Genomic DNA, 14,752 nt, shown 5'->3' with positions numbered 1-14,752 from the left:
TTCCCATAGGCCCAAACCAACAAATTTCCTTTTTTTTGAGTTGAGCTAATATGAACTTATTATAAGTTAGAGTAAGTTCTTAGAATCAAAAGAATCTTCATTCAATTGATTTAATATAGTGATGAAAGATAGAAATCCCAGAGGTAGAAAGTGAAAGTATATCAATAGATGAAGACTATATAAATTATAAGATGGCTTCACTCCAAGACAAAAACGCAAATACGTATTGCAAAGAAGGAACTGTGAACTGTGTTTTCTCCCTGGATATTTCTATAATTTCTACTTTAAAAAAGCAAACATCCACAAGCTGTAGGGGAAAAATACTCAAGTGACAAAATATTTTAATATGCTGCACATTCAGACATAAAGATTCTCTGTTTTTCTTCTTACCGCTAGCCTGAGGTTTATACAGAAATACTGCCTGAGAAGTATTTATTATCTTCCTCATACCCTATACCAAAAGCCATAACATAAACCATTCAGATCATTTTAGAAAGTTATTTAGTGGTGGGGGTTTTGAGGATAAGCCTGAAATCCTGAAGGTGAGTTTTGATCTCATTTAAAGTGCAGTCCAAACAGCAGCTTAGTGAATCACATCAAATTAGCAACATGAGGCAATGCAAGACCAATTTCTACATTTTAATTTTTGCTGCTTCTCCTACTGTGAAATGCTATTAAAGAATGTGAGTAAAGCCCAACAATGTAGATCTTGGTGCTCTGGCCAGGTAAGACAACCAGTCTTTTTTTTTTTTTTTTGAGACAGAGTTTTGCTCTTGTCACCCAGTGTGGAGTGCAATGGCGCAATCTCGGCTCACTGCAACCTCTGCCTCCTGGGTTTAAGTAATTCTCCTGCCTCAGCCTCCCGAGTAGCTGGGATTACAAGAGCCCACCACTATACCCTGCTAATTTTTGTATTTTTAGTAGAGACGATGTTTCACCATGTTGGCCAGGCTGGCCTCGAACTCCTGACCTCAAGTGATCTGTCTACCTCGGCCTCCCAAAGTGCTGGGATTACAGGCATGAGCCACGGAAACCTGGCCAGAGATTTTCTTTTCCCCCTGAGAAAAACAGAGATTTTTAAATAGATCAGATTTAAAGTAGAAGTTACTTCATCACCTTCAGGCTTTGCACTCCATTTACTCATCTAATATATTTGAGATTTTGGCAAGCACCTAATAAGGATTACAGATGTCTATTTTGAGCACTTCACACTGGCTGTATTTTCTATTTGAGAGCTGTTTTGTTGACTTGAGAAGTGCAGTTGAAAGGAAGGAACTTGGTTAAAGGACAATTAGCTTTGTGGTCTTCATCTTTTTGGGCTTCAGTTACTTCACTGATAAAATTATGATTGTTGTAAATCATGTGGCCCCACTAAATTGTAACTTTCCACTAATACAAACACTTATCTCAAAGAACAGTGCTATGTATTCTTGTTTGTACAGACTCAGTTCTTTCTTCATTAACATTTCAGCATAGTTCTGGCATTTAATAAACATGAGTGATTGTTTTCTTGGTCTAAGCAATCACGACAGTCTAGTTGATTTGTGTTCACAAAATATAAGAAATATGCTTTTCTACCACCATTCAAAGGAGAAATGCTGATGTGTAACTCATTGATTTGACTTATGGCAAGCACACGAAGACAATGGTAGACTCCAGCGTATTTAAGTGCATTTGCAAATGCTCACTAAAATCTGATTGAAATGTATGTCTTTCTGCACACTAATATTTTAGTAACAACTATTGCATATACAGAAATTGGCTCACAAAGATAGACAATCTGCCTTTGATATTTTAAAACCATAGGTGGAAGAGGATGCCTAACTATTCTACATAATTTTTCCCTTGACCTTTAAGCTGCTGAGGAAAGACAAGGATTTCAAAAAATCTTTATCATGATCACAACCAGGAAGGGGAGGGAGGATCATAAAAACTGATCAAAGCAATTCATCTGGTAGTGCTGGCAACATCTTGGCCAGCTAAAACACTCTGAAAACTATGGATTTAGTAGATTTTTATAAACTACATACAAATTGTTTATGTAAATGAGAATTTTCCATAGCTTAATTAATTTATATTTATTTGTATAATATGCACATATATTAAATCATTTATTTCTCATACCAACTCCACAATGTACGTACTATTATTATTCTTGTACAGATGACTTAACTGAAAGAGAGAAGATGAATAGCTTCCAAAGATTGTGAGCTCACAATAGACAGAGGCTGGTGATGAGCTCAGGACACCAAGTTTCAGAGCCACGCCTGTGCCCCTACCCCAAAGAGACCTCACCATGAGCCCCTACCCCACAGAGACCTCACCATGAAGAGGTGAAGGAGTAGGATTTCCTTTGAAGGATCTTGTATGTTTATTTCAGTTACACTGTGGTCAGTTTATAAGTTTCATACGAATAATTTAGAATGTTTTCCACTGAGCACTGTTTACTGGGAAATACTAGAGAGGCCTTGTTTTCTTGTAGGAAGTCCTTGACAGATGAGAAGAATATTGAAGCTGCCTAAGAAGGTCACAGCTGGAAGGCCTGAGCTGCTTTGCTGAGGGGTAGTGGGCCCTGCTGAACAAGGTACCCTAGTGATGCCGGAGGGTTTGGAGGGCAGGAGTGCATGTTCTCTAACATCTGTTAATGTAGGCCAGAGGTATAAATGTCTAGAGCCAGGAGGATTCTGCAAGCAATTATGTTAGACTGGCCAGTCAGCACAATAGAGGAGTGAGCTGTGGGGAATAGAGGGTACACACGCAGCTGCAGAAAGCCAAAGATTTCCTTTGCTAATAAAGATCTGGAAGCAGTCATTGTACTCTGCTTCCCAAGAGGCAAGTTGTCTAATCAGTAGACCACAGCGCAGAGAGATCAAACAAGATGGTGGCCTTGCCTGTGCAGGTTCTGCCAGGTCAAGTGAAGCGTCAAGCTGGAGAAGATCTAAATGCTGACAGAATGCTGGAACCTGCAGCCATGTGGCCAGGAGACAGATTCGCCTCCAGACTTCACATGAATCTTTTTGGGCAGTTTAACCAGTGTCACCCAGAAACCAATACCCGTTAATAAGCTGCTAGATGGGAACAAAAAAAATGAAGCTCTGGAATGCAGCCAGTGAGCCGGCTCTACTGAAACATTGCTTACAACTTCTCTGCTGATCCAGATGTGAGACAAATGTACGACCATAGATTCAATTAGTAGCAATCGCTATAAAGTGAGCTGAAAATGGAACAGAAAATCTAGGAATATTTGCTGATTTACAGTCCCAAGCCTGGGGAAGGTGCACAGAGAGCAGCTGGGTATGGGGCTGTCAAAGATGGTGTGACTTTTCCTTTCTTTCTTTCCTTTTTCTTCTTTTGAAGAAGGCAGAATCAAAAATAGCAACACGCTCAGCAAACAGCATCTACAGCTGCTCAGGAAAGAACAGCCTTCATTCAAATGCACTGCAGAAAGGACAGCTGGTCACATTGGTCTTTCAGCCTTCCTGCTGCACATATTTAGTAACAGAGTCGGTGGCAGTTTCTTTGAGTATAAAAGACACTGATAGATATCTGGGATAACTCCAATTCAGTTAAATTTTGCATAAGGAGGACTTACCAAGTCCTTTTCCATTATGCCCAAATTCAATTCTCTCTAGTTGTCCCATATTTTTTTTAATATGGAATATCTCAGACTTTAAAATAGAAAGAGATGGGGCTATTAAAACGTAAAGTCAGAGCATTAAAAGTCACGATCTCGGCTGGGTCAGGGTGGTGACTGCTCCAAATAGAAAAATGACAGGATGTTTTGTGCATCCATTCAGAATTAATATTCTGTTCTTCAAACATGAAACATATAGTTTCCAAGTTATTAACTGATAATTCCTAACTTTGAAGTGGGGTACGTGGAGGGATGAGGTCCCCATTCAGTTATAATTTGACAAATGGACTCAGTAAGCAGGCATTTAATACTGGGAACACTGCACAACCAACAGTGTTAGGAATTGAAGAGGCAGCCAAATAATGAACAAATCCACCTGTCCCTTAGGAAGGCACCTACACTCGGACACCGGCATACCTGGTACAAATAATTGTTACTATAATGCACAGTGGATTCAGTGCACACACACACACACACGAATGCACACACAAAACCCACATATGCCCTAAGGGAACAGAAAGAGATTGAATTTATATCAAGGAGAAGGAATCAAGAAGGGATTTGGAGATGGACCTTGAAGAATTAGCAGGGTTTTGACAGGTGAAGATTTTGAAGTTGGGAGGGGGCAGAGTAAACTTGGGAACCTATAAAGTCATCCAATTAGGATGTAAAATAAAAAGCTGAAAGGGAGGGCTTAGCCCTGTATGAAGGGATTTCAGCTTGCAGGGTTTTGAGCAGGAAAGCGACATGGTTGGAACTGCAATTTAAGAAAATATCCAATCTAGTTAGATAGTTTACTTTTTATTATTCTTGCCCTCTGTCCACAGGATACTCAGAGATGGAAAGGAGTAAAATGTAATAAGTGCTTTGGATGTTGTCATGATGCTCAAGTTCACCCTCTTTTTAGTTTTGAAATATGATATTATCTCTCATCATCTGTTATTTAAAAGATGGCAATAAATATCAAATTAGACTCTTTCTTCTAGAGCACTGTAAACATACAGATGAGAAAAAAGAAGTATGGTTCCATAGGCTGTGCCTGTAATAATAATTAACACGATGCTTTCTGACAAAAGTAGGGCAGGTTATTATTGAGCTCCGTTTTCAGAATGGGAAGTTCAGGTCTTCGGGATTCAGATCCTGGTCCTGCCCCTCCACTGCTGTTCTCTGTGGCCTCCACCAAGCCCCCCTAAAGCCCCTTGATGTTCCTTCCTGGCCTCCTTCTCTAGTAGCTTGTCCACTGGCGATTTGACATTTAAAAATATCTTCAGCAGCGTAAGAAGCCCTTTGCTAGCCTTGGTCTCTCTGTCTTCTTCCTTTGTAAATCTATTTTTGGAGATATAGCCTGAAAATGTGGTTGTCAAGGTAAACATCTCTCGCTAGCAAAGAAAATCTTGAAGGATTTTGGAACTGATTAGCAATAAATGGGGAAAGGAGATCAAGAAAACAACTTCAGAAAATGGTCACAGACCTGCACACCTATCACAGGCATAGCACAGGAATTACTGACAGAGCAGGAGGGTGGAATGAGAACAGATATAACAAGATAGGAGCGTTTAACTCCAAGGAACAGGAGCCAAGGCTCATCCATCACAATACCTGACTCTGCCCGGACAGCCAACACTCCCCATGTTCACCCAGCCTGTTCCTTGGCCTATGCTCAGGTAGCTGAAGCAGTGGAAAATACTCGGGGTCTCAAAAAAGGAAGAAAGTAGCTGACCCATAAATATCACATTTTACAAAGATTTCCTTCCTGTCCGAACCTGAAGAGAATGATAGTGTCGTGTGAGTAACGTTAATAGGTTTAATATAACAGGATGTAAGACTCACCTTTCCTCTTGCAAGGGGGTCTGAGTGGTCCTGAGATGAGAGAGTTGCAGAGGCTCAGATGCGCTCTTGGTCCCAGCCAGTTATGCGGACATCTGCATCACGTCCTGGAGCTTTAGTGTCACTTGCACGCACCTTCATTTGATGTGTCCCCAGACTGCATCCAGGCCCTTTGTCACCTGAGAATTAGGAATGATTTCAGCACCAGAGTCAGCTCTGTTTTTAAAATTTGTTTATTTCTTTCTCATTTTTTTTTTTAATATTTTATTTTTGCAGAGACAGGGTCTCACTATATTGCCCAGGCTGGTCTTGAACTCCTGGCCTCAAGTGATAATTCCTGCCTCAGCCTCCCAAAGTGCTGGGATTATAGATGTGAGCAACCACACTCAGCCAATTTTTTTTCTTTTTAATTAATAATGGAAGAGGCTGAGTTTTTTTTCCTTGAATTTCTGGCTTATCAGTGTTCATAATGAACTTTCTGCCAAGTAAATCAATATGAAAATGAGATTTGTTAGCACTTTAGCCAGAAAGCATAAGAAAAAGGACAGGTTAAACTCAGGTAACAAGCTTGGAAGTTTGTCTTCTGGAAAGCCTTTGTTTCCTGAGGAGGACTACCCACTCCCCACCACGGAGGAGAGCTAAAATGGACAAGTAGATTCAAGACTTAGTAGAATCTATGAGTCATCTTCCTTGCCCTGGGCCAATCTGTGCTCATCTAGAAAAGGCCAGGCTGTTAGTCCAGGAAGCCCCTCTTAAGCATGGGGCATGCATTCTATGACCCCCCAGTGGGTGCCTGAAACCATAGATAGTACCAAATGCCATGTCCACTATGTTTGTCCTTACACATACATATGGATAATAAAGTTTAATTTGTAAATTAGGCACAGGAAGAATTGTCTTAGTCCATGTGTGCTGCTGTAAAGGAATAAATGAGGCTGGGCGATTTATAAAGAAAAGAGGTTTATTTGACTGCTTCCACTCATGGCAGAAGGGGAAGGAGAGCTGGCATATGCAGATCCCATGAAGAAAGAAAGCAAGAGAGGGGAGGGAGGGGCCGGCCTCTTTTTAAAAATCAGCTCTCTTGAGAATTAACGGAGAGACAATTAACTGTCTTCCCACTCCCAGGGAGGGCATCCGTCTGTTCATGAAGGGTCCACACCCAGGAACAAAACACCTCCCATCAGGCCCCACCTCCAACATAGGGAATCAAATTTCAACATGAGGTTTACTTGACAAACATCCAAACTATAGCAGAGATGAACAACAGTAACTAATAATAAAATAGAACACTTATAATAATACAATATACTTAATAAAAGTTATGTGAATGTGGTCTCTCTCTCTCTCCCAAAGTATCTTATTGTATGTAATATTTTCAGACGGCAGTTAACTATGGCTAACTGAAAACAAGAAAAGTGAAACCACAGGGGGATGACCACACCTGAGTGAGTATTAGGGGGTGGAGCTCTTTCTGTCCAGCTGTCGAGTCCAAGCTTCCTTCTGCCTTTGTAGGAGATACTCTCCTTTTTTCTAACAAGGTAGCTAGTGCATCCCTAAAGCTGGGGTAAGTTTTGTGCTACAGAAAAGCCTTCTGTCAGCCTACTACCATGCTAAGGTGAGAGTGATGAAGGAAGTGTATTCTTTTCAGGGGTATCTTGACGGGAAAAAAAGAATGACCAGTGGAAGCTATGATTACTCCAAAACGATGAATTCTTTATTGTAGAGTGCCAGGGACCAGGGCACTGGGGCTGAGGCAGATGTATGTGAGGGGAGGTTGTGCGGAAGGAGCAGTGGTGAGGAGGTGGTGGGCTTTTTCATTAGCCCACATTATCATTCAGTTTACTGTTAAGCCCAGTCCTATTGTGATCCACAGACATTGTTGATTCCTAGTCCTCTTGTCAAGGGGACTATCTAGGAGAAGGTTGAAGCAAGGGACCCGCACCATGGGCTTTTTTTTTTTTTTTTTTTTTTTTAAGACAGTCTTGCTGCATCACCTAGGCTGGAGAGCAGTGCCAGGATCTTGGCTCACTGCAACCAGGTTCAAGGGATTCTCACGCCTCAGCCTCCCAAGAAGCTGGGATTACAGGTGTGAGCCACCTCGCCCGGCCATGGGCATTTTTCAGTCCAGCTCTGACCCCTGCTGGCTCTATGACCTCAAGACCTTTGCCTCTGATTTCTAATCTTTAAAATGAAGATATAACAATATTTTTTCACGTAACAATGGCTATGCAAATCCCTACAATTAGTTACACATTTGAACATGAGTGGAGACTCCAATCCTCCCTCCCACTATGACCCTTCCTGCCAGTGCTAGCCGAGAGAGGAAGCAATCTGAAATGGATCCAGAACACAGTTTGGGGTAAAGCATTAAAAAGTCTTGTTTCTACTTGGAGAATTGTTTGGTGAATCTCAGGCCCTTTTGTATCCCTAATTTTAAGAATTTCTAAGAATTCTCTTCTAGGGCTACAAGGGGATTTAGAATGCCTCTCGTTTGGAGAGAAGAGACCTCCTTCATTACAACACCTGCCCACCCTCCAAAGACAAGAAAGAACAAAGACTAGGACAGAGGCCAATGGACAGGCTTCTTAGGTCTACGCTTAATCTAGTGCAAGGTTGTAGATAGGTTTCCTCTCCGGTACCAAAAAGTGCTGTGTCGGGAAGGATTCTGAGGCCACATCTGGGTCACTATGGATCATCAGTGTCTGCCAGGGGTGTTTCAGGAGGTCCCAGAGCATGCAGCTCACTAATTTGTCCTCCCTAGTCTAGTTATGTATCACTCAAACTCACAATGGTTAGAGCCGAGCTAGAATTTAGGCCCAAAGCTAGAACTCAGTCCTGCAGAATGTGCTTTTGCCGTTAGTGTCCTCTTGCATTTATTTTTCCCAGGATTTTATTGGGCTTTGGCTATGTTAGGCAATCAAAGATTTGGGATCCTATCTGAGTCCCTTTTCCTGAGAATGATGAATGCCTGACAGTGCTCAGCAAACCAAAGTTGAGTTTGGTTATTTGCTGGGTCACACAGGAGCCCCAAGCTGGAGCAGCTGCACAGCTCATGGATCCATTTTTATTTAAGAGGTAAAGTTTTGAGAGAGAAGCTTGCTCACGGGTGGGGTAAACAGTCTCACTTAGGTCTCTCAAGCAGCAAAAGTGGCTGCAGTCCTGGATGTGTACATCCTAACTGAGTACAACAGGGAGGAGGATCCCTCTGAGGACAAGCAGGTTGCCCTTGGAGAGGCAGAGATTCTGAGCAGCGGCTTTGGGACACAGGTGAATGAAGCAGCGGTACTCTTTCTTTTTAGCTCCCTTACCAAAGGACGCAGGCATTGGTGTTGCTTGGAAAACGTTCTATTACAAATGCTCACAGACAGAAAGGTTGTCCTAGACGAGTTATTCAATTCAGGAGCGAAGCATCAGGAATGGAACTGCTAAAGAGAAAGGTTAAAAGAGTGTTCTTTAAATATGTATTAAGGATGCTAAAGAGAATGAAAAAGCCTCAGGGAAGACCCTAGCGTCAGTGTTGGCACTATTTAAAGTTTCTAAAGGTAGTTAGAAACACAGTTTCAGGAGGCATTCTCCTGCAGAGGAGATGGTCAGTACAGTTGAGGAAATCTTAATTCTGTAGTTAATTTGGTTAACTTGCCCCAAATGCATTCTTTTTTTTTTTTTTTTTTTTTTTTTTTTTTTTTTTTACGGAGTCTCGCTCTTTCGCCCAGGCTGGAGTGCAGTGGCGCAATCTCGGCTCACTGGAAGCTCCGCCTCCCGGGTTCACGCCATTCTCCTGCCTCAGCCTCCCGAGTAGCTGGGACTATAGGCGCCCGCCACGGCGCCCAGTTAATTTTTGTTTTTGTTTTTGTTTTTTTTAAGTAGAGACAGGGTTTCACCGCGTTAGCCAGGATAGTCTCTATCTCCTGACCTCGTCATCCGCCCGCCTCGGCCTCCCGAAGCGCTGGGATTACAAGCGTGAGCCACCTGCCCCCCGCCCCGCCGCCAAATGCATTTTTAAAATCACTGGTGTGCCCAAAGCATGGTGGCTCATTCTGCTAATTTCAGCACCTTGGGAGGCCAAAGCAGGTGGAGCCCTTGAGGCCAGTCGTTCAAGAGCAGCCCTGGCCTTTATTTTAGACTTTTCTAAAATAAAATAAAATCACTGGTGATAGAGTCTTGATAACTGGTATAAACAAAAACTAAAATCCCTTTATCTTTCTTCTCCTCCCTTTTCTCTATTTGCTTCCTCCTGCTAGACAACAGACATAGCCACTGTCTCTGTTCTCTTGTCCAGCTAATAATGACATACAGCTCTTGATGGCAGTATTGTCTGGTTCTGGAATAGCCCGTTTGCTAGGGGGACATTTACAAAAATGTACTACGGGTACTGGCTACTGCAGAGGTGTCATTACGCGCTGGGGTTTAGTGCTTTGGACATATTGCAGATGTGGTGGCTACAGTCCACCGCTGTGTTCAGTTGGCTCCTGAAACTGAAATGAAGATGGGCTAGTGTCAGCGTTAGCTTATTTCCTCTTTCCAGGAGAAAACAGCTGGATGAATTCCAGTGGAAGCCGACTTGACCTTCAGCTACCAGCCAGTGACCCCCGCTCACATTGTGTCCGGAATTGGTAGGTTCTTGGTCTCGCTGACATCTGGAATGAAGCCACCAACCCTCACGGTGAGTGTTACAGTTCTTAAAGATGGTGTGTCCGGAGTTTGTTCCTTCTGGTTCAGATGTGTCAGGAGTTTCTTCCTTCTGCTGGGTTCGTGGTCTCGCTGGCTTCAAAAGTGAAGCTACAGACCTTAGGCGGTGAGTGCTACAGCTCATAAAGGTAGTGCGGACCCAAACAGCCAGCAGCAGCAAGATTTATTGTGAATAGCAAAACAACAAAGCTCCCAAGAGATGGAGGACCACCCAGCAGTTTGCCCCTGTGGGCGTGGGTGGCCTGCTTTTATTCCCTTATCTGGCCCCACCCACATCCTGCTGATTGGTCCATTTTACAGAGAGCTGATTGGTCTATTTTACAGAGAGCTGATTGGTCCGTTTTAAAGAGAGCTGATTGGTCCGTTTTGACAGAGTGCTGATTGGTGCGTTTACAATCCTTTAGCTGTACAGAAAAGTTCTCCAAGTCCCCACCCAACCCAGAAGCCCAGCCGGCTTCACCTCTCAACATCAGGCCTTAGAATGGAACACTTTTGCCAAGGCTGAGCAAAAGGAAAATATGAGAGGGAAGAAGCTTTGTGCATGTCTTGTAATTTACATTTTTCTAAATTAGTTAGAAAGATTCAAAAGAGTTATTTAATGAATACGACTAAACATTTATGAGATGATGACAAATTTAAGCCACTTATGTTGCTGTTATTCTATTTTATGAACAGTGTTGAAATCCAGTACACAATATTTAATTTCATCTGCTGGGCTTTGTTGGTTGATGCAGGTGAGCATAACTCAAGATAACAGAGATGAGGATGGTTTTCTGACCTAGTAGATGGTCTAAGTGTGTTTTTTTCTCTTCCCTTAATGTCAGCATAATTTACTGCACAATTACGTGCATCAATCTTAATTTTATAGTTCATGAGTTTTGACAAATGCATGTACCCAGGTGCTCAACACCCTGATTGAGATGAAGAATGTTGACTTAGAAAACCCTTTTTTCCTCTTCTTCACTAATCCTCTCCCCAGTAAGAGGCAACCACTATTCTGATGTCTGCCACTGTAAATTAGTTTTACCCGTTCTTTAAACTACACATGAATGAAATCCTATAGCACATACTCTATTTATGTATTTTTTATTTGAACAGATTATGTTTTTGAGATGTATCCATGTTGTTGGTTATTGGCTGTTTTTATTACTGACAAGTATTTCTTTGTAGGAATGCATCATATATTTCTCCATTCTCTTACTGATGGACATTTGTGTTGTTTTCAGTTATAGGAAATTATGAAGAGAGCTGCTATGAACATTATTACACAAGCATTTTCCTGCAGATATGGGAATGTGATATTGCTTTGTTATAGGAGAGTTCCGTGTTTACATTTGTAAAGATTTGGCAAATTGCTTTTCAAAATGGTTGTACCATTGTACATTCACCCTAATAATGTATGAAAGTTCTAATTCCTCCACATTTAGTGATGTTAGCCCTTTTAATTAGCTATTCTAGTAGAATAAAAATATATCTCCTTGTGATTTTATCTTTCTCTCATGAATAATGATTTCTTTTCTTTTTTTTTTTCCTCTTTTTTTAAACTGTTGTTTTAGGTTCAAGGGTACATGTGCAGGTTTTTATAGAGATAAACTCGTGTCATGGGAGTTTGTTGTACAGATTATTTTGTTACACAGGTACTATGCCTAGTACTCAATAGTTATTTTCTCTGATCCTCTCCCTTTTCCTATCCTCCACCCTCAAGCAGGCCCCAGTGTCTTTTGTTCCCCTCTTTGTGTCCTTGTCTTCTCATTGTTTAGCTCCCACTTATAAGTGAGAATATGCAATATTTGGTTTTCTGTTCCTGCATTAGCTTGCTAAGGATAATGGCCACCAGCTCCATCCGTGTTCCTGCAAAGGACATAATCTTGCTCTTTTTTATGGCTATCCTTTATCTTCTTTATCAAGTCTACCATTTAGACTTGATAAAGAGACAATGTGGCATTTAGGTTGCTGCCACGTCTTTTGCTATTGTGAATAGTACAGCAAGGAACATACACATGTATGTGTTTTTATGATTGAACGATTCATATTCCTTTGGGCATATATCCAGAAATGGGATTGCTGGGTCAAATGGTAGTTCTGCCTTCAATTCTTTGAGAAATTGCCACACTGCTTTTCATAATGGTTAAACTAATTGACACTCCCACTGGCAATATATAAGCGTTCCTTTCCTCCAAAACCTCGCCAGCATCTGTTTTTTTTAAAATTTTCATTAATAGCCACTTTGTATAAGATGGTATTTCATTGTGTTTTTGATTTGCATTTCACTAATGATGAGTGATATTGAGCTTTTTTTCATATGCATCTTGGCCACATGTATGTCTTTTTTTTATTATTATACTTTAAGTTTTAGGGTACATGTGCACAATGTACAGGTTAGTTACATATGTATACATGTGCCATGCTGGTGTGCTGCACCCATTAACTCGTCATTTAGCATTAGGTATATCTCCTGATGCTATCCCTCCCCCCTCCCCCCACCCCACAACAGTCCCCAGATTGTGATGTTCCCCTTCCTGTGTCCAAGTGTTCTCATTGTTCAATTCCCACCTATGAGTGAGAACATGCGGTGTTTGGTTTTTTGTCCTTGTGATAGTTTACTGAGAATGATGATTTCCAATTTCATCCATGTCCCTACAAAGGACATGAACTCATCATTTTTTATGGCTGCATAGTATTCCCTGGTGTATATGTGCCACATTTTCTTAATCCAGTCTATCATTGTTGGACATTTGGGTTGGTTCCAAGTCTTTGCTATTGTGAATAGTGTCACAATAAACATATGTGTGCATGTGTCTTTATAGCAGCATGATTTATAATCCTTTGGGTATATACCCAGTAATGGGATGGCTGGGTCAAATGGTATTTCTAGTTCTAGATCCCTGAGGAATCGCCACACTGACTTCCACAATGGTTGAACTAGTTTACAGTCCCACTAACAGAGTAAAAGTGTTCCTATTTCTCCACATCCTCTCCAGCACCTGTTGTTTCCTGACTTTTTAATGATTGCCATTCTAACTGGTGTGAGATGGTATCTCATTGTGGTTTTGATTTGCATTTCTCTGATGGCCAGTGATGGTGAGCATATTTTCATGTGTTTTTTGGCTGTATAAATGTCTTCTTTTGAGAAGTGTCTGTTCCTGTCCTTTGCCCACTTTTTGATGGGGTTGTTTGTGTTTTTCTTGTAAATTTGTTTGAATTCATTGTAGATTCTGGATATTATCCCTTTGTCAGATGAGTAGGTTGTGAAAATTTTCTCCCATTCTGTAGGTTGCCTGTTCACTCTGATGGTAGTTTCTTTTGCTGTGCAGAAGCTCTTTAGTTTAATTAGATCCCAGTTGTCAATTTTGGCTTTTGTTGCCATTGCTTTTGGTGTTTTAGACATGAAGTCCTTGCCCATGCCTATCTCCTGAATGGTATTGCCTAGGTTTTCTTCTAGGGTTTTTATGGTTTTAGGTCTACCATTTAAGTCTTTAATCCATCTTGAATTAATTTTTGTATAAGGTGTAAGGAAGGGACCCAGTTTCAGCTTTCTACATATGGCCAGCCAGTTTTCCCAGCACCATTTATTAAATAGGGAATCCTTTCCCCATTGCTTGTTTTTGTCAGGTTTGTCAAAGATCAGATAGTTGTAGATATGTGGCGTTATTTCTGAGGGCTCTGTTCTGTTCCATTGATCTATATCTCTGTTTTGGTACCAGTACCATGCTGTTTTGGTTACTGTAGCCTTGTGGTATAGTTTGAAGTCAGGAAGCATGATGCCTCCAGCTTTGTTCTTTTGGCTTAGGATTGACTTGGCAATGCAGGGTCTTTTTTGGTTCCATATGAACTTGAAAGTAGTTTTTTCCAATTCTGTGAAGAAAGTCATTGGTAGCTTGATGGGGATGGCATTGAATCTATAAATTACCTTGGGCAGTACGGCCATTTTCACGATATTGATTCTTCCTACCCATGAGCATGGAATGTTCTTCCATTTGTTTGTATCCTCTTTTATTTCCTTGAGCAGTGGTTTGTAATTCTCCTTGAAGAGGTCCTTCACATCCCTTGTAAGTTGGATTCCTAGGTATTTTATTCTCTTTGAAGCAATTGTGAATGGGAGTTCACTCATGATTTGGCTCTCTGTTATTGGTATATAAGAATGCTTGTGATTTTTGTACATTGATTTTGTGTCCTGAGACTTTGCTGAAGTTGCTTATCAGCTTCAGGAGATTTTGGGCTGAGACAATGGGGTTTTCTAGATATACAATCATGTCATCTGCAAACAGGGACAATTTGACTTCCTCTTTTCCTAATTGAATACCCTTTATTTCTTTCTCCTGCCTAATTGCCCTGGCCAGAACTTCCAACACTGTGTTGAATAGGAGTGGTGAGAGAGGGCATCCCTATCTTGTGCCCGTTTTCAAAGGGAATGCTTCCAGTTTTTGCCCATTCAGTATGATATTGGCTTTGGGTTTGTCATAGATAGCTCTTATTATTTTGAGATACGTCCCATCAATACCTAATTTACTGAGAGTTTTTAGCATGAAGCATTGTTGAATTTTGTCAAAGGCCTTTTCTGCATCTATTGAGATAATCATGTGGTTTTTGTCATTGGTACTG

General features: G+C 41.2%; 1 long non-coding RNA gene across 4 annotated transcripts in view; it reads left to right on the top strand.

The window, feature by feature from the left end:
* Window positions 1-2,257: 2,257 nt before the first annotated feature.
* LOC107976311 (uncharacterized) overlaps window positions 2,258-14,752 on the top strand; it is a 57,131-nt gene continuing 44,636 nt past the window's right edge. For 2 of the 4 annotated variants that reach the window (XR_008536731.2, XR_001720178.3), the window contains exons 1-4: window positions 2,258-2,365; window positions 2,483-2,584; window positions 6,841-6,906; window positions 9,987-10,124. This is a non-coding gene — a long non-coding RNA (uncharacterized LOC107976311). Of the gene's footprint in view, window positions 2,391-2,482; window positions 2,585-6,840; window positions 6,907-9,986; window positions 10,125-11,376; window positions 11,582-14,752 lie in introns of those variants that run through there. The other 2 variants (XR_001720179.2, XR_008536730.2) reach the window with 2 other exon arrangements.

This window comes from Pan troglodytes, chromosome 7 (assembly GCF_028858775.2).
Source record: "Pan troglodytes isolate AG18354 chromosome 7, NHGRI_mPanTro3-v2.0_pri, whole genome shotgun sequence".
In the NCBI taxonomy this organism is placed as follows: domain Eukaryota; kingdom Metazoa; phylum Chordata; class Mammalia; order Primates; family Hominidae; genus Pan; species Pan troglodytes.
The sequence above is the reverse complement of the archived record's forward strand: the minus strand, read 5'-3'. Positions and strand labels throughout refer to the sequence as shown.